Source organism: Nycticebus coucang, chromosome 8 (assembly GCF_027406575.1).
Source record: "Nycticebus coucang isolate mNycCou1 chromosome 8, mNycCou1.pri, whole genome shotgun sequence".
Lineage (NCBI taxonomy): Eukaryota > Metazoa > Chordata > Mammalia > Primates > Lorisidae > Nycticebus > Nycticebus coucang.
This window is the reverse complement of record NC_069787.1, coordinates 2,103,034-2,122,032: the sequence shown is the minus strand read 5'-3', so window position 1 is coordinate 2,122,032 and position 18,999 is coordinate 2,103,034. Positions and strand designations below refer to the sequence as shown.

The following is an 18,999-nucleotide window of genomic DNA, read 5'->3' as shown; positions in this document are numbered from 1 at the left end:
ACTCAAATTAATCAACAAAAAAAGAGCTAATAATCCCATCTATCACTGGGCAAGAGATAAGAACAGAACCTTCTCTGAGGAAGACAAATGGCTAACAAACATATGAAAAAATGCTCATCACCCCTAATCATCAGAGAAATGCAAATTAAGACCACCCTGGGATATCACCTAACCCCAATAAGATTAGCCCACATCACACGGATATGGAGAGAATGAAACATTTTTACACTGTTGATAGGACTACAAACTCATACAGTTTCTTCGGAAAGAAGTGTGGAGAATCCTCAAAGAACTCAAATTAGATCTCCCATTTGACCCCTCAATCCCACTACTAGGCATCTATCCAGAAGAAAAAAAATTATTTTATCATAAGGACATATGCACTATATTGTTTATCGCACCTCAATTTACAATCCCCATCAACTCAGGAATGGATTAACATGGTATATGTACACATTGAGTCATAAAAAAGATGGTGACTTTACATCTTTTGTATTACCTTGGATGGAGCTGAAGCACATTCTTCTTAGTAAAGTATGGAATGGAAAAACAAGTATCCAATGTGCTCATATGAAGGCAGTAGATGATCTAACACATGCTCACATAGGAGTAAAACTCAATTCAATTCAAGATGGGGGGAAAATGAAAGAGGGAGGGGAGCAGGGAGGAGGGAGAATTAGTGTGCTCCCACTTAATGGGCACAATGTAAGGGTATATGGCACACCTTTTGAGTGTGGGACACAACTACAAGATAGACTCTACCTGACAAATTCAAATATTGTGACCTGGTTGTTTGTACCCTCACATTAACCTATAATTAAAAAACAACCAAATAAGACAACCATCCAAAAAAATCAGTACTTTATAATAGAGGCACTCACTAAGGGTTCATATGATTAAAGTTACTGGGTAGAGTCCAGAATGTCCTATTTTTCTGAAAAGTTTACTGATAGGAGTCTCTATGTGATTCATTCTTTATTATTCATAAAAATAGAATTTAAAACCCTGAAAACGAGGACTTAACATTTTCTATAGCAATAGGATATGTTAGCCTAAATTTTCTGGACTGATTTGTAAGTGATTAGGATATATTCTGGATTAAAATAGCTTACCTATCTCTTACAATGCATTTTCACATTACAAATGACAAAAGATTTTTCTTTAGAAATTAGGCACCTTAACACCTTAAACTGCACAGCCCTAAATGGCAACCTCCGCTTTGGCTCTTCCCAGGGGACTTCAGTGGTGGTTCTGTTACATCCAGCTCCATGCCTTCCTGTATGTCCAAACAAAAATGGTTACATTCCTGAGAAAATCCTCAGGAAAAAGAAATCAAAAGGAAAAAGAACCAGCTTTAAGTATCTGTGTTTCCAAAAAGAGTATCAGTTACTCATAAGGCGTATGCAGACTGTTCATATTATTTTAAGCTTTCCAGGAAGTTACCCAACAGAAGAGCCAACTGCAGTGTGGGAAAGCTGATAAAGTGCACGTGCAACCACATAAACAATACAGTCACTTAACCAAACGGTCTGGCCATATCATTTTCTTTATTTTTAGGGTAAGAAGGCAATGTACAGATTTCCAGGAAAAACTATCCAATATATGACTAATATGCCCCTTGGCTAGTGTGCCATAATTCCAGAAGCTGTTTTCAACTAGATGCAAATTATTCATGGTATCTGTAACAACACACTTTTCAAAGACAAACATTTCCACAATAAAAATTTAGCACAGATTTTAACTGAGGCCAAGATTCTAAAATCTTCACAACTCAAATCAAACTGCCAGGGTCAGCATTAGCCAAGGTCCAATCAATTAATGTTCTCCTCTTCAGTTGCTGTAAGAATACATCCTGGCCAACATTTTCAAAGAGTTCTTCACATAGAAATGTGTACCTACTCCATATAGAAATGCAGGCTGTGTGAATGTGAAATATCTCACTGGTAGGTATTTACAAGGAAAGGAAATGAAGAAATTAGCAAATCAGTCCCTTGACTTCAAATGCACAAGGACAGAATGACTGACCCCAGCACAATAACGTCTCTGCATTTGGGCCTTTTAGTAGTGATATCTGAGCACTCTCAGGGCACTTAAGCACAATGGACTCCTTGCCTCTTATCATAAGCACTAATGATTACTATAACTGTCATCTATCAAGCACTTCTTCTTCTTCTTCTTTTTTTTTTTTGGCTGTTTTTGGCTGGGGCTGGGTTTGAACCTGCCACCTCTGGCATATGGGACCAGAGCCCTACTCCTTTGAGCCACATGCACTGCCCTTCTTATACGCCAGGCACAGTAGTCAGCATTTGACATAATACTCTAACTTCACAACTACATAACTTAATAATGTGTTATTACCATCCTTCGTTGTATGAATGAAGAAAACAGTAAAGTTAAGGAACTTGCTCAAAATCACATGGTGCTAACAAGCTGCAGAGGTAGAATCTGTCTGCAGAAGGACCTCTCCTTTATATGACTTACGTGAGTTAGAGAAGATGCCTGGGAAATCTTTTGTACAAAAGGGACTGATGCAGAAGATTTATAAAAACACAGTAAGGTGGGCGGTGCCTGTAGCTCAATGGGGTAGGGCGCCGGCCCCATATGCCAGAGGTGGCGAGTTCAAACCCAGCCCCGGCCAAAAACTGCAAACAAACAAACAAACAAACAAACAAACAAACAAACAAAACACACACACACAGAGTAAGGTAAAGGCAAGGGCCATTAACCAGATGATCCAGATCATATCTCATGCCTATGTCTCTCCCATTGGTAGTTAAATGCTTAGTGTTTTCAGGCCCCTGTGACTCTAGTTAACCTGTTATTGTCACTCCTCTCTTAACAAGAAGTCAGACCACTGGCAGTGGCCGGAACACAAATGGAAACCCTGAACAAAGTCAACCGTGTCTGAGTATCAGTGCTGTAACAGAGACCCTGAATTTCAATCTGAAAAAAACAGAGACATTGTTAAAAAACATGGTCTAATGGCTCGTTGGATGAGGTTGGACAATTAAGTTCATGAACTCATCCTAGAAAAAGTGCTACATACCTCCATGCTGAGTATCACTACAGTCACTTTTGAAGTACTCCTCTTGGGAAGCTATGCACGCCAGCACCTAGTCCATCCTTCAAAGCAACTTTGGACCTCTTTTTCTGGAATGGACATCAGAGCTATCAACATTTTACCCTTGATGTCCTGAATGTCATCAAAATGTTTTCCTTTCAATATTTCCTTTATCTTCAGGTAAAGAAAAAAAGTCATTGGTGGCCAGATCAGGTGAGTAAGGAGGGTTTTCTGATATAGTTACTTGTTTACTGGCTAAAACTCCCTCACGGAGACTGTGCTGTATGAGCCGGTGCATTGTTATGATGCAAGGGCCACACTTTTCTCATGCCAAGATTTTAAGATATTTCTATTGATATTTACATGGTCTGCTATACTTCTCACAGTCAGCCAATGATTTTGATGCACAACTCAATGAATTTTTGCCATATTGTCATCAGTTCTACTCGTTACTGGCTGCCCTGACTTCTCTTCATTAGTGATGCTTTCTTTCCCCTCAGAAAAAAACATTTAATCCATTTGTACTGCCCTTTTCTTCATGGCATTATCCCCATAAACTTAGACTAACACATCTCTGATTTCACATCCACTCTTGAAAAGTTTAAAAGAAAATGTAATGTTTGTTCATTGCTCTAATTCAAGCTCTGACATTCTCGTGACAGCACATAAAAACACGCAGCAACAATAATGAATACCACTAGCAAGACACAGCCACGTGACCACATGAACACAGCTGTGCGATACTGATACACCAAGGTCATGAAACCTTACCAAGTTGTCTGTACAGTGCTGCCATGGGAAGTATATGGTGGCAAGTTTGTGAACTTAATTGTCAGACCTCATCTGTGTAACATCTACATGTTTAAGTTGTCTGTATATATCATCTTTTATGTACACTATGTATGTATATGTATGTACAATTGCATATGTGATTTTTATCTGTACAATCTGGTAACACGATATGGTGACAGCAATAGGGAATGAAGAAATGATGACTGACAGCAATGGGAAGAAGGGAACGTGCCATCCAACCCTGGCAATCTGTGGCCGTGTAGCGCAGGGAGCAAATGCGGTTGTCATACACAATTCAACAACCAGGGGCCATCACTCACCTATAGAGGGGCACCATTTTTGACGCTCTGAATGACTGAGTTATTTTTACAAATTATTTTAACTTTGAAATTGGGACAGGGTTGGTTTTTAATCATGGATTTAATTACATTATTTGTGTGATGAAAATGAACGAAGAACTTACTTTTGCAAGATATTGGGAGACTTGAGACAAAACATTTAAAACACTCAGCAAGCTGCCTTACAGCCTTAACCCTCAGGGGGCAGAGTGAGACCGGTTTTGGCACACTGGAGCCTTGGGCTGTTGCCCTGGGCAGAGTGCTGTGGCGTCACAGCTCATAGCAACCTCAAACTCCTGGGCTTGGCACCACCTGGACCTCCATAAGGGTTGCGCCCTGACCCCCGACCCACGACCCGTGGGGCCTCCTCATGTCCTAACCAGGAACTGAGGGAGCCATGAAACCCTGTGTCCTCCCTCCAGTACCCTCTCTGCCTTCACACCGGCCCACTCGTCTGGCCAGGGACTCTGGTAGCTGCGTGCTCTCCGGAGCCCTCCCTGCCTCTGCGTAGAGCCCTTCTCCTGGCCAGAGACTGCTGGAGCCTTGGGCTCTCTGTGCCAAAGTCACTGGGCACCAGGTACTCCCAGAACCATGCACACGACCTCCCGAATTTTGGTGCAAATCATTTCATAAGATGATCTTCAGTAAAGAGATCTAATAAGTGTTACAGAATGTCTACCTGCTTGCTAGGAAGAAGTCACTTTGTACTTGGGCCTCGGGACCCTAATCCAGAGAGGGAGCCTGACTAGTCCACCCAGGGATTCTCACTGCTCACCACTAGGGCTGTCTGCATTTTGCATTTTTACACACTATTTTGCTTCTTCCAAGTAGATGAGGCACACTGGAAAACCCTCTAATCCACCATTGTGGGGGAAGAAAAACCTGTCTGAAATGTCAAAGTCCCCTTTACAGCAGGAGCGCTTTCAGATGAGATGTTGACCATGGCTGGGGCATGTGTGTTTGTGCTTTACCCTACTCTTCCAGTTGTGGAAACCCACCGCAGAGTTTGTAGGCTTCCACAATGGTGAACCAGTTTCCCTAAGTCATTCCCTATGGAGACAGTCTATGATCTTTGGTAAGAGATAAGGAAAGACTGTAATTGTGAAGTCCTAATTTTGAAGATAGCAGAGTGTACAGGGTCAGCACCGACTCACGTATAACTCAGCAGGGTCACTACCCCCACCCTCGCCTGACTCAGGGTGAAGACAGAACTAGGTATTTCCCAAGGGCCTGTGCTCACTCCTCTGGATGGCCAGTGAAGCAGCCTCAGTGGAATGGCAGGGTGACGGCTGCTGATCTCGAGGTAAGGGGGGAATGCAAAGGAAAGGCTTTATTGCCAGATGACTGATTCTGATTATTGCCACGCCACTTAATCACCACAGGCTGAATAAGACAAATCTCTCTGCGATTGTGTTCTTTACCTTTTTCCCTTCATAAAACTGTTAAACAAATATATACAAAAAAATAAGTGTCTTTTAAAAAGTGTGCTGAGACATACAGGTAATCATTCTTCCGCTTCTTGATAAGATGTCATGGCAAGCCAGTGATCCTAACGCAACTAGAAAAAAATGGGAAACATACTTTTAAAGGCATCAGAGAGGTGTGGAAATAGTAAGGACGAATGAGCTAAAATTCCAGAGGGAAAAGAGCTCAGTCTGGGCTGTTTTCTGCCCTTGGGTGTTTTCTAATTCTGGACCGTGGCTGAGACATGGATTTGGCACAGACAGAGGCACTCTGGGGAAGGAAAGGGAAAGCAGGTGAGTTTCTGGTGGTCACGTGGGGCTGCCGTGACAGACTGGAAACTAGAGCGTCTGAACCGAGGAACCTCACATAGGTGGCCAGTGTCTCCTTCAAAGTACTGACCCCTAAGGGCAGTCTGGGGTTCTGGGCCCCACAGCGCTAAGAGAGAGCAACCTCTCCCCGCTGCACGGTGCCCAGGTGGCCAAGTCTGGCTAAAGTGACCATCCTTGCCTCCAACACACACCTGGTTTCCTCTTGGGATATCTGTCAGGGAAGCTAAAAACTCTGAAGGAAAGAACTGAATCCCCACATTCCTCTGGATAGAAGAGACACAGAATCTCCAGGCTGTGTAGCCAAAGCTCGTGAGGCGCATGCGCAGAGAGCAGGGCAACCCATAGGAGGCGGAGTCTCACTCGCCCCGCCTCAGCCCGGACAGTGTAACCCCTGATTGGACAGAAGTGGGACGTCCCCTGCTCGGTCTTACCAAGGACAGGCTGAGTCCTCTCTGCAGGAGCCCCTAGGGATCTTCCCCATAGCTCGGTGCTGAGTATGCAATAAAAAATTACCAGATGTGTGAATAAGCAGGAAAATATGGCTGATAAAGAAGAAAACATAATAGAAGCAGACTCAAATTATCCAGATCCTGGAGTTAGCAGACAAATAAAGCAATTGATTAATAAGATAAATAAATAGAGTAAAAGCTGGACAAAACAGATGAGAAAATCAGAGAAATTCACCAAATAGCATCTAGGAAGGAGGATAAGGTACACTAGAACTGAACGACACAGTCTCTGAAAATAAGGACTCCTTGGCTGGTTTAATAGTAGTAGGAAAACACGACAAAACAGCCCGAGTGAACCCGAAAAGAGTTCAATAAAAAATACTAGAACTGAAGTATGTGAAGGAACGAAGTACGGAGAAAGAATCCAGTTAAGATGGAAAGACACTCCTGGCACATATGCAAAGGTCTAGCATACAGATAACTGAAGTTTCCCAAGGAAAGACGAGAGAGTATAAAATAGAAGCAATATTTAAAAAGGTAACAGCTGAGAATTTCCCCCAAATTACTGAAAACATGAATTCATAAACTCCAAAATACTCAGTGCACCCCACACAGAATGAAAACAAGCAAAAGGCATGTAGGCTGGAAAGATTCAAGTTGTTGAAAACAAAGGTGAAGAAAAAAATCTTACAAGAAGTCAGAGGGGCTGGGTGCGGTGGCTCCGCCTGTAATCCCAGCACTCCGCGTCCCCTTTGATGGTTCAGCCATGGTGTCCTGCAGTGTGAAAGGCCCTGCTACAAGTCAAGGCCCTTAAGCGTTCCGGCCTGAAAACTGGGAGCTGAATAAACCTCGTTCCCTTATTAATTACCCAGTCTCAGGCATTCTGCCACAGTAACACAAGACGGACAAAGAGATACACTGCCCCGTCCACCAAGAGACGGGAACAGCCCAAGTTCTATCAGTGAATGACCGGAGAAAGAAACAGGATGTGATTCAGGCTCAGAAAATAAGGATGTCGTGTCATTTGTGACAATACAGACGAACCAGACTAATTACACCAACTGAGATACACCAAGCCCAGAAACAAAGACACGGCGTGATCTCACTTCTATGTGGAAACTAAAATAGTTGAATATGCAGAAACGGAGAGTAGAACAGTGGTCACCAAAGGTAGGGAGGCAAAGAAATGGCAGATGTTGGCCAAGGGGTCTAGAGTTGCAATTATACAGAATGAATGGAGAGGTATTGTATAGCACGATGACTATAGTTCACAGTACCGTATTGTGTGCTGAAAATTCGCTAAGAGTGGATGCCAAGTGCTCTCACCTCACATGCGTACACACGCGGTGTCTATGTGAGGGGATGATATGTTAATTAGCTTAACTATAGTTATCATTTCACTACCTATGTCAAAATGTCATACACTTATACAAGCATAATTTATATATAATTTTTTTGGCATATGAAAATTTATTACTGTGTTTTCATCAAAATTTATGAACTTGGTCGTTCCTTCTTGCCTTTGTAAAGGACCAAAAGAAAGACCTCAGTTACCTTGACAACCTTAAAGCAGGCTCCAGGAACGTCACCAACAGCATGATCTTTTTCCACCAAATCCAGCAACCAGAACTTCATCGTTTTCCTCAATAAAGTTCAAGCAACCATCGTTGGGCACAAACGCTGTGATTTTCTTGCCATTCTTGATCAGCTGGACCTGGACACACTTCCTGATGGCAGAATTCTGCTGTTTGGCTTCAACTCCTACTTTTTCCAAACTCCTACTTTGCATGGGAAGCACCTCCAAAAGGGTTGGCCTTCAGGGCTGGGGCCAGCTGGGCCTTCTTGTATTGTTTATCATGCCACTTCTGGACCTGTTTGTGACTACGGAGCTTCCTAGCAGTTTGGAGTCCACAACACTTGCCCATCCTGCCGGCACCACAGGCCTACGCGAAAAGCTATATATAATTTTGATACATAATTTTAATTTAAAAAGTAGATACACCTTTTGTATTTTCTGACCACACTAAACTTATGTATTAATTCTAAACATTTAGAAACAGCTCCTTTGAGACGTTCAGTATAGAGGATTATGGCATCTGGAAACAGGACCAGTTTTATTTCTTCCTTTCCAGTATGCAAAACTTTTTCTTTCCTTATTGCACTAAGACTTCCAGTATGGTGCCAAATAGTAGTGATGAGTGACATCTTGACTTGTTCATGAACTTAGGGGGAAAAGTGTACAATTGAAGAATGATGTTAACTATAGATTTTTTATGGGTAACCTTTACAGGTTGAGGAAACTCCTTTCTCTTCCTAGTTTGGTGAGAATTTTAAATCATGAATGGATGTGATATTTTTCTAAATGATTTTTTTCAGCATCAATTGATGTGATCATGTGTCTTTTCTTATACAGATTGGAATATGATAGGTTACACTGGCTGATTTCTGAATATTGAACTAACCTTGCATTCCCAGGAAAAAACATGTGGTATGTGGTGTATTACTTCTTTTTATGTATTTCAGGATTGAACTTGCTTATATTTTTTTGAGAAGGTTTGTGTCCATGTCATGAGGGACACTGGTCTGTAGTTTTCTTTGTCTGTTCTGTCTTCTGTTTGATTTGGTATCAGGCGATGGTGGCCTCGTAAGATGAGAGGAGGACTGTTCTTTCCTCCTCTATGTTCGAAAAGAGGTTGAAGAATCGGCATTATTTATTTATAAATGTTTAGCTAAATTCCACAGTGAAACCATTTGGGCCTGCAGATTTAATTTTTGGAATTTAATATATTTAATCACTTTGGGTTATCCATTTTATCTTGGGTGACTTTTAATAGCTTTTGATTTTCAAGGAATTGGTCCATTTTATCTTTTAAAAATATGCAGAGATTGAAGTGTTATCTCCCTGTTTATTTCTGATACTGGTAATTTGTACGTTATTTTTCTCTTTATTAGTCAGTCTTGCTAGGGATTATCAATTGAATTTGTCACTCCCCCCAAAGGAACATGTGGGTTTCATTGATTTTTCTCTATTTTTTTAGCTTCAAATTTCTTTGTTTTCTGCTCTTATTTTTATTCACTTCCTTCTGCTTGGTTTGACTTTATGTTGCTTTTCTTTTTTTTTTTTTTTTTTGTGGTTTTTTTTTTGGCCGGGGCTGGGTTTGAACCCACCACCTCTGGCATATGGGACCGGCGCCCTACCTGCTGAGCCACAGGCGCCGCCCTTTATGTTGCTTTTCTTTTCCTATTTTCTTAAAGTGGGTATTTAGACTACAGATTTGAGACTTTTCTTCTTTTCTAACACAAGCATTTAAGTCTATACATTTCTTTTAAGCACTGCTTTCGTGGCACTCCACAAACTTTGCACATTGTGCTTCCATATTTTATAATTTCTCTTGATGTTACATCTTTTGATTATTTAAAAGTATGTTGTTAAATTTTCACGCGTTTGGATACTGCCTATTATTCTTTTTTTTTTTTTTTTTTTACTTCCAATGTCGCATTTAATGTTTTCAGTACTGTACTTCAAATCTACATCTGCCTGTTAATCTTATATTTATTTCTGCTGCAATTTCATTATGGTCAGAGAAGATGCTTTGTATGATTTAATTACTTTAAAATTTGTCAAGATTTCTTTTATGATTCAGAATGTGGTCTACCTTGGTGAATGCCCCACATGTTCTCCTTGGGGGCAGTGGTTAATCCATGTTGATTAGGTGCAGTTGGTTGATCGTGCTGCTAAGTTCTTTCCATATACATGTACTTGCTGACTGTCCATCTATTAGTTCTATCAATTGCTGAGAAAGGAGTGTTGAAATCTTCAGCTATAACTGTTGAGTTGTCTATTTCTCCTTTTAGTTTTGTGAGTGTTTACTTCATCTAATTTGAAGTTCTGCTGTTAGGTGCATATACATTTGGTATTATTATGCCTTCTTAGAGAATCAGTCATTTTATCATTATGTAATGTCCTCTGTATCTCTGGTAATTTTCTTTCTGCTGCAGTTTCCTTGGTTTGATGTTAATATAGCCACCCACCTTTCTTTTGATCAGTGGTATGTATTTTCCATCCTTTGCTCTTAAATTACCTGCATCATTGTAGTTGAAGTGGGTGTAGTGCAGTCAGAATATTATTAGGTCATTCTATTTGTAATCCAATTTGACAATTTCTGTCTTCTAATTGATGTCATTAGAACATCTGCATCTCAGGTAATTATTTTTTAGGGCTAGGTTAAATCTATTGGTTTACTGCTGGTCTTCTGTCTGTCCTTTCTGCTATGTTCATTCTATTTCACCTTGTCTGGTCTCTTTTGGATTATTTAAACATTTTTTTTAGTCTTCCATCTTAATGTACATATTGTGATTTTGACTATATCTCTTTGGTATATAGATCGACTATATTTGATATATAGATTGACTGTATCTCTTTGGGATTATGAACTATGTACATAACATTTCATAGTCTACTTAGAATTGGTATTTAACCACTGCAATCGGAATGTTGGACTTTCACCTTACAGGTCCCTTTCTCTTCCCCCTTCATACTCTAGAAATACATGTCTCATATATTGCATCTACGTACATTGAAAACACAATTACAAAATGTAATAATTTTTTATTTTCAATCATCAAATATTTTAAAGAACTCAAAATCAGAAGAATATTCTATTACATTTATCCAGAGATTTATCATTTCTATTGGTCTTGTTTCATTCCTGATGTTCCAAGTTCTTTTGGTGTCTTTTACCTTTTGTCTGATAACTTGCTTTAGCAATTCTTTTAGAACAGATATACTTTCCATGCATTCTCTTAGTTTTCCTTCGTCTTTGAATGTACGCACTTCACTGACATTCCTGAAGAATATTTTTATGGGGTGCAGAATTCTAGGTTGACAGTTTTTCTTTAAGCACTTAAAAAATGTTTGCCACTGCCTTCTAGTGCCCCTGGTTTTTGATGAAGAAAATTTTTATTTTTGAGATAGAGTCTCACTTTTGAGACAGAGTGCCGTGGCATCATAACTCACAGGAACCTCTAACTCTTGGGCTCAAGTGATTCTCTTTCCTCAGCATCCTGAGTAGCTGGAACTACAGGTGCCTGCCACAATGCCCAGGTATTTTTAGAGTCAGGGTCCTGTTCCAGCTCAGGCTGGTCCCAAACCTGTAAGCTCAGGCAGTCCACCTGCCTCTGCCTCTCAGAGTGCTGGGATTACAGGCATGAGCCACTGCGCCTGGCAGATAAGGTTTTTGGTTATTGAAATCGTTGTTCCCCTGTAAGCAATTCAATGTTTCTCTCTGTCTACTTTCAGGATTTCTTTTTTGCCTTTATTTTTCACTGTTGGATCAGGATGTGCATAGGCTTAGATTTTATGGATCTACCCTATTAGGGATTTGTTCAGTTTCTTGAAACTGTAAGTTTACTACTTTGACCAAATGTGGAAGGTTTTAAACTATTATTTGTTCAAAAATTTTTTCAGTACGACGCTCTTATTCCTTGAATTCTGAGATTCCAATGAAATGAACAAGAGACCATAAGGCCAAACAGTAAATTTTAAATTTTGGTTATAGTATTTTCAGTTCTAAATTTTCCAATTGATTTTTCTTTATATCTTCTATTTCTTTGCTGAGATTTTCTGTTTTAGTTTTTATTTCAGGAATGCTCATAATAGCTAGATTTTTAAAGCATTTTTTAAATAGAACTGCCACTTCACTGAATGGAGAGAAACTTCCTTCTCCCTCTCTCTGCATTAAGGTTTTGAAAGATAATCCTAGCATCTGTGTCATCCTCTCTTGTTGTTAATTATTTTTTTCCACGTGGTTTAAAGGTTTTAAAGGTTCTTTGTATACTGAATAATTCTGGATTGTATCCAGGACACTGATTATTATGAGGTCCTGGACATTATTAAAATCCTAAAGAGAGGTGACGCCTGTGGCTCAAAGGAGTAGGGTGCCGGCCCCACATACTAGAGGTGGTGGGTTCAAACCCAGCCCCAGCCAAAAACTGCAAAAAAAACCCCCCAAACCCCCAAAAATAATAATAAAATAAAATCCTAGAGAGAATGTTGAGTTTTTCTTTCTTTTCATCTGGTTAGGTTCAGGCTGTAAGTTCCAATGTGTCTTTTGTATACTGTGGTTCCAATATCAGTTTAATGTTCAAAGCCCGTGTGCTGTGTTTTGGGACTTTCCCAGAAGTGCACCACCCTGTAGTCAGTCCGAGATCTGGGCTGTGATTTCAGTTCTCCGTGTCCGTGATGAGGATAAGATCCACGCATGCACTACTTGGGGTTAGCCCTGGAGTTTATTTAAAAAATTCCATGAGGTTGCACCTCCCTAAGGTCATCTCCCTCTCTGTCATCCCCCTGGTACTTTCTGTTCCCAAGTATTCCTTTTGTTGTTTCTCTGCTTAGAAACTTGAGATTCTTTTTACTCTACTCTGCCACACATTTCTGTATTTGTTTTTTTTTTTTTTTACAAGGAGAACACTAGCACAAAAAGCAGCCATAACAAGGCACAGCAGGCAGAAACATACACTAGCAGTCAAAGGGTTAGTGTTGCATACAAATATAGTTTTTCTTTTTTGTAGTCTTGGCAATAGCCATAGGGATGTAAAATAACATTCTGTAGCAGCAGGTAAGGAAACTACAGAGCACTCACCAGTGGTACAGAGCACATTAACAAAAAGACACGAGAATGGATTTGGCTACTTTAGTGCAAAATGTCTAAGAACTGGAGATTCAGTTCAAATACTAGGAAGCAAACACTAGAACTTGATATAACTTCCAAAAGAGCTCACTCAAGTAATATTACATATTATTCTAAGTGACAAAAAGGTGCTAATTCGTTATTTACATATACAATGGTTGTACAGTACCTTTTAAATCTGCAATTTAGGTTTCAGATTTTCCATTAAGAATCAACTGCACTGAAATTCTATAAATTATATTTAAGCAATTCAGCTACAAAGAGTTTACAACAGAGAGATAAATACTGCCATCCAAATTATTAATTACAGTTTAATAACAGTCTCAACATTAGCAACCATGGTAGTTACTATTATCTGACTTGTTTGGGCATCTTCTAGTCTCATTTTCTTCATGGTTCACAAACTCACGATGGGCACAGAAAAAGATTCAATTTTTATGAAATGATTAGACTGCACATGTCAACTTTAAAAAATCACACACAAGACACTACGTTGCAGCAGCTATTCAAGTATCTGTTTTAAGTTAAAGCACTCATTAAAAAATGAATACCCAGGGCCTTTAAATAAAATTCTACTACTAACTGTGTAAGTCTGAGATTTTAAGAACGACTATTTAGATAACCTGGTTTACTTCACAGTGCCTTTTGCAGAAGAGAAAAGGAGTCTGGCTATAAACTACATTGACACTTACGTGAACTGCACTATGCCCTTATGGCTGGAAAATTGCATTTTTTTTTTAAAAGGAAGGCAGTCTTTTATAATACTTTTGGACTTCCAAAGTTTGATTTACAGTAACTACAGGCATCTCTACTTTTGGAAGGTTATAGAAAAACTCTTAGAAAAAAATAGTTTCAAACATTAGTCACACTGTTGAAATACTCATCCAATATTAATAATTTGTTCTTCAGTAAGAAATAGAATTCTTCGTAGCAAATGCCCCAGAGTTGCCTCACTCAGTTAGTACAGCCATTAAAAACCAAACTGTTAGCTAAATCGGCAAAATGTTTTTGTAGTCTTGCTGAACATCTGTGGCTCTAACCTCTAGTTGTCCAATAGGCACCACGTTTATCTGAATAGTGACAGCAGGCTGCATCTGACAGATACTAACACTAAGCTTACACACTGTATGAAAACCTAGCACTGCACACGTGCTTCTCTAGGTGTGTGCTGTCTGATGCACATGAAAGCAGACTCCGTTAATACCCATTGGGGACAGGAGCATTATTTACTTTGCCTTGACTGGTTCTCTTTCTAACCAGCGAACTCTTTTTGTTTATAATGATACTCTTTTTAAAAATCCTGTAAGCTCCACTGTCATATTTTAAAGATCTTGAAAAAACATTACTTCGTTTTATATGGAATCAGAAAAAACCTCGAATAGCCAAGACATTACTCAGAAACAAAAACAAAACAGGAGGAATCACACTACCAGACCTTGGACTTTACTACAAATCGATAGTGATCAAAACAGCATGGTATTGGCACAAAAACAGAGAAGTAGATGTCTGGAACAGAATAGAGAACCAAGAGATGAATCCAGCTACTTACCGCTATTTGATTTTTGACAAGCCAATTAAAAACATTCAGTGGGGAAAAGATTCCCTATTTAACAAATGGTGCTGGGTGAACTGGCTGGCAACCTGCAGAAGACTGAAATTGGACCCACACCTTTCACCATTAACTAAGATAGACTCTCATTGGATTAAAGATTTAAACTTAAGACATGAAACTATAAAAATACTAGAGGAGAATGCAGGGAAAACCCTTGAAGAAATTGGTCTGGGTGAGTATTTCATGAGGAGAACCCCCCGGGCAATTGAAGCAGCTTCAAAAATACACTACTGGGACTTGATCAAACTAAAAAGCTTCTGCACAGCTAAGAACACAGTAAGCAGAGCAAGCAGACAGCCCTCAGAATGGGAGAAGATATTTGCAGGGTATATCTCTGACAAAGGTTTAACCAGAATCCACAGAGAACTCAAACGCATCAGCAAGAAAAAAACAAGGGATCCCATCGCAGGCTGGGCAAGGGATTTGAAGAGAAACTTCTCTGAAGAAGACAGGCGCACGGCCTTCAGACATATGAAAAAATGCTCATCATCTTTAATCATCAGAGAAATGCAAATCAAAACTACTTTGAGATATCATCTAACTCCAATGAGACTAGCCTATATCACAAAATCTCAAGACCAGAGATGTTGGCGTGGATGTGGAGAAAAGGGAACACTTCTGCACTGCTGGTGGGAATGCAAATTAATACATTCCTTTTGGAAAGATATATGGAGAACACTCAGAGATCTAAAAATAGATCTGCCATTCAATCCTGTAATTCCTCTGCTGGGCATATACCCAGAAGACCAAAAATCACAACATAACAAAGATATTTGTACCAGAATGTTTATTGCAGCCCAATTCATAATAGCTAAGTCATGGAAAAAGCCCAAGTGCCCATCGATCCACGAATGGATTAATAAATTGTGGTATATGTATACCATGGAATACTATGCAGCCTTAAAGAAAGATGGAGACTTTACCTCTTTCATGTTTACATGGATGGAGCTGGAACATGTTCTTCTTAGTAAAGTATCCCAAGAATGGAAGAAAAAGTACCCAATGTACACAGCCCTACTATGAAACTAATTTGGGACTCTCACATGAAAGCTATAACCCAGCTACAACTTAACAATAGGGGGAAGTGGGAAAGGGAGGAGTGGGTAGAGGGAGGGGGGATCGGTGGGATCACACCTGTGGTGCATATTACAGGGGTATTTGCGAAACTTGGTAAATGTAGAATGTAAATGTTTTGGCACAGTAACTGAGATAACGCCGGAAAGGCTATGTTAACCACTGTGATAAAAATGTGTCAAATGGTTTATGAAGCGAGTGTATGATGCCCCATGATCATATCAATGTATACAGTTATGATTTAATAAAAAAATAAATAAAAATCCTGTAACACTGATGGTGAAGGGAGCCCACCAATTCCGTCATAGGTACTGCACCTGCAGATTACTGCAGACAGATATACTGCAGGCGAAATGGAAAAGTCCTATTGAGTGATATAGTAAGCAGCGGTTCAAAAAACATGGAAGAACTGGGATCTTTATAATGTTCTAAAAATCCTGTTACAGTGGAGGAGTAAAATACACATGGATCGTGTGCATCAAAACTAAAGTTGTGGTTCCACTGCTCGATGCAGGCATGCAGGGGTCTGTTGTAGCGGTGGAAGCTCACAGAGAAGAGGTAGTCATCCTGCGCAGAATCCCTGAGCAAAAATGCGCCTTCAGGCTTCCCTTCGAGAAAGGCTTCTGCTTCATAACGGTCCATCACTCCCCAGTAACAGGGATTCCCTGTAATCTGAAGCAAATCTGGCACAAGGCAGTGTATGTAATCAATCTGGGTGTGGATTTTCCAAGCTCCCTGTCTGCTAACATGGGCATGGCTGTCTCCAGATACCTGACACTGCTTCTGCCTCCGTGACTGCAAACACAGCATGGTTGTATCCTCTTCTGAGTCACAGTTAGCTTGTGGAAGTGCAGAACTGTCCCTCCTTATTTCAGTCATTCCAGGAGCTAACTTTGGTCCCAGTTTGTATAATGGATTAACCTGTGCAGTAGCTTCAAATGTATGTATTTGTGCATTGGGAGGGGGATCAACCCCTTCTTCAACACTAAGCCGTCTTCTCTCTCTAAGCCTATCTTCCTCATCTTCTGTAGATACCAAAGATGGATCAAAAGTATCATTAAAAATGTTGAATGTGGGCTCACAGGAGCTGTATGCTGTTTAATCAAATGCCATTTTGGGGGCTAAATCTGAGCCAGCAGAAAAAGGGTATTTCTCAAGCATTAATTCAGAAAGATGTATTTTTCTTCTATTGGAAAAGAGAGGCTTTGACTGCTTGTTATAAGTTCTGATGGGAAAACACAAGCCCACAGTATCCTGCAACCTCTGTCCCAGAGAGCGACTTCCTACGGTTCTGCTGGAAACACTGTCCATCTCGTGTACAGAGCTTACACCATAGCGCCTCTCTCTCCTTTGAAGTCCACTTCGAGTTCTACCAAACTTTTTTTTTTTTTTTTTGTAGAGACAGAATCTCACTTTATGGCCCTCGGTAGAGTGCCGTGGCCTCACACAGCTCACAGCAACCTCCAACTCCTGGGCTTAAGCGATTCTCTTGCCTCAGCCTCCCGAGCAGCTGGGACTACAGGCGCCCGCCACAACGCCCGGCTATTTTTTGGTTGCAGTTCAGCCGGGGCCGGGTTTGAACCCGCCACCCTCGGTATATGGGGCCGTCGCCTTACCGACTGAGCCACAGGCAAACTTATCAGTATCCAATGAACTTTGGGTCTTTGTAGAACAGGAATGTTTTTTCTTTCCACCCCATGGAGCATGTCGAGAGTAGGAATCTCTTCGTGCAAGTCTTGTTCCTGGGGTAACACAAGAATCATTATCCTTTTCCAGCTTATTTCAACAATTTGAGGGATTTCGGTGGCACAATTTTGGTTTCTCCTTGAAGAATTCTTCGAAGGGCTTAATCCTAATTGTAAGGCAACATTTTCTCTTTTTTTATTTTTATTTTTTATTGTTAGGGATTCATTGGCAACATTTTCTCTTAAGGGACTGCTTTGCTGCTGAGGAGCAGAGTCTCCTATACTGATGTTTTTCTCTTTGATAAACATCTTTTGGCGTTCATGTCCACATTTTCACCACGGCTTCCTCCCTCATGACTGAAGAGATTCTGACATCTGTATTCGAAGTTATTCGACATTTTTCTCACTTTCTCCATTGATTATAAGATCGGTCCGAGCGCACAGGGCGGCCTCATCCAGGGCACCTGCGGCCAGGCGGGATGGTCAGTCACCGCCAGGGCGAGTCCACCCTCCTTCTGGTGCAACCTGTCCCCTCCGACTGCCCGCGAGCGCAGCCTCTCTCTTGCTCTGGACCCAGCCCGGGGACCCCAGCTCGGCGGATGCCCCTGCCAGGCCCCCACCTCCTTCCCCTTCCCCTCCCCCCACATTTCTGTATTTGGACCCACGTTTGGGCTGAAGTGACTGGACAAGAGGGAAAGAGGTGGAGGAAAGCAATTGAGGCCGACCACACGCTCTCAGAACTGCAGCTTCACTGATGGGGAGGAACGTCCTTCTCCCTCTGCAATCTGGCTCTTCCTGGTCCCATCACCATGGAATTACCTGGCGGCTAAGATGTGAGAGTACAGAGGAAAGAGAAAGTGAAACATGGGGGGATAGCCACAGTCCTTCTAAGAATTACAAGTTCCCTTTTCAGTAACTGATGTCAGCGCTAGACAGAGTCTTTTGGAACTCTCTCTGCACAATTCCCATTCCTGAGTTTCTGGCTGTGCAAATTCTGGTGTTTTTTTTCTTCACACACCTACTTCTGTCTCCAGAATCTTCCAATATCTTTTCCATGCACTTTGCCCATTTTTATAGCTGTATTCAGTGGAGAGATAGAGTGAAATGTGCTTATTCCATTTTACCTGGAACCAGAAACTATTAATCTTTTTGTTGTAAATGTATTTTGTTTAATGTTAATATATCTATGTTAGGCAGATTATAGTTGGTTTTCTTTATCTTTTAACTGGTGCCTTTAGTGCATCTCCATTTAGTGTAATTATTGATACATTCCATCTAATATCTACCGTTTTATTTTATGTTGTCAACTGTCTTGTGTATTCTGCGTCCTAAGTGTTAAATGTTTATATTCACCCACATATTTATCACGGTCTGTGCTCTTCATTCCATCTTGTGTTTCTAACCTTCAATGCGAGGTTACTTTTTTTTGTTTCAAAAACATACTTTAAAATTTCTTCAATGGTAGTCAAGTGGTGGAGAATGCTTTCTGTGTTACTCCTTCTG

The 18,999-nt window shown here is 40.6% G+C and overlaps 1 protein-coding gene and 2 pseudogenes across 4 annotated transcripts in view; all 3 read right to left on the bottom strand.

Moving 5' to 3' along the window:
• KBTBD12 (kelch repeat and BTB domain containing 12) overlaps nucleotides 1–18,999 on the bottom strand; it is a 93,330-nt gene that overhangs the window by 53,903 nt on the left and 20,428 nt on the right. The window lies entirely within an intron of this gene.
• On the bottom strand, nucleotides 1,366–9,540 carry LOC128591872 (40S ribosomal protein S23-like; annotated as a pseudogene).
• On the bottom strand, nucleotides 9,642–18,142 carry LOC128591874 (suppressor of cytokine signaling 5-like; annotated as a pseudogene).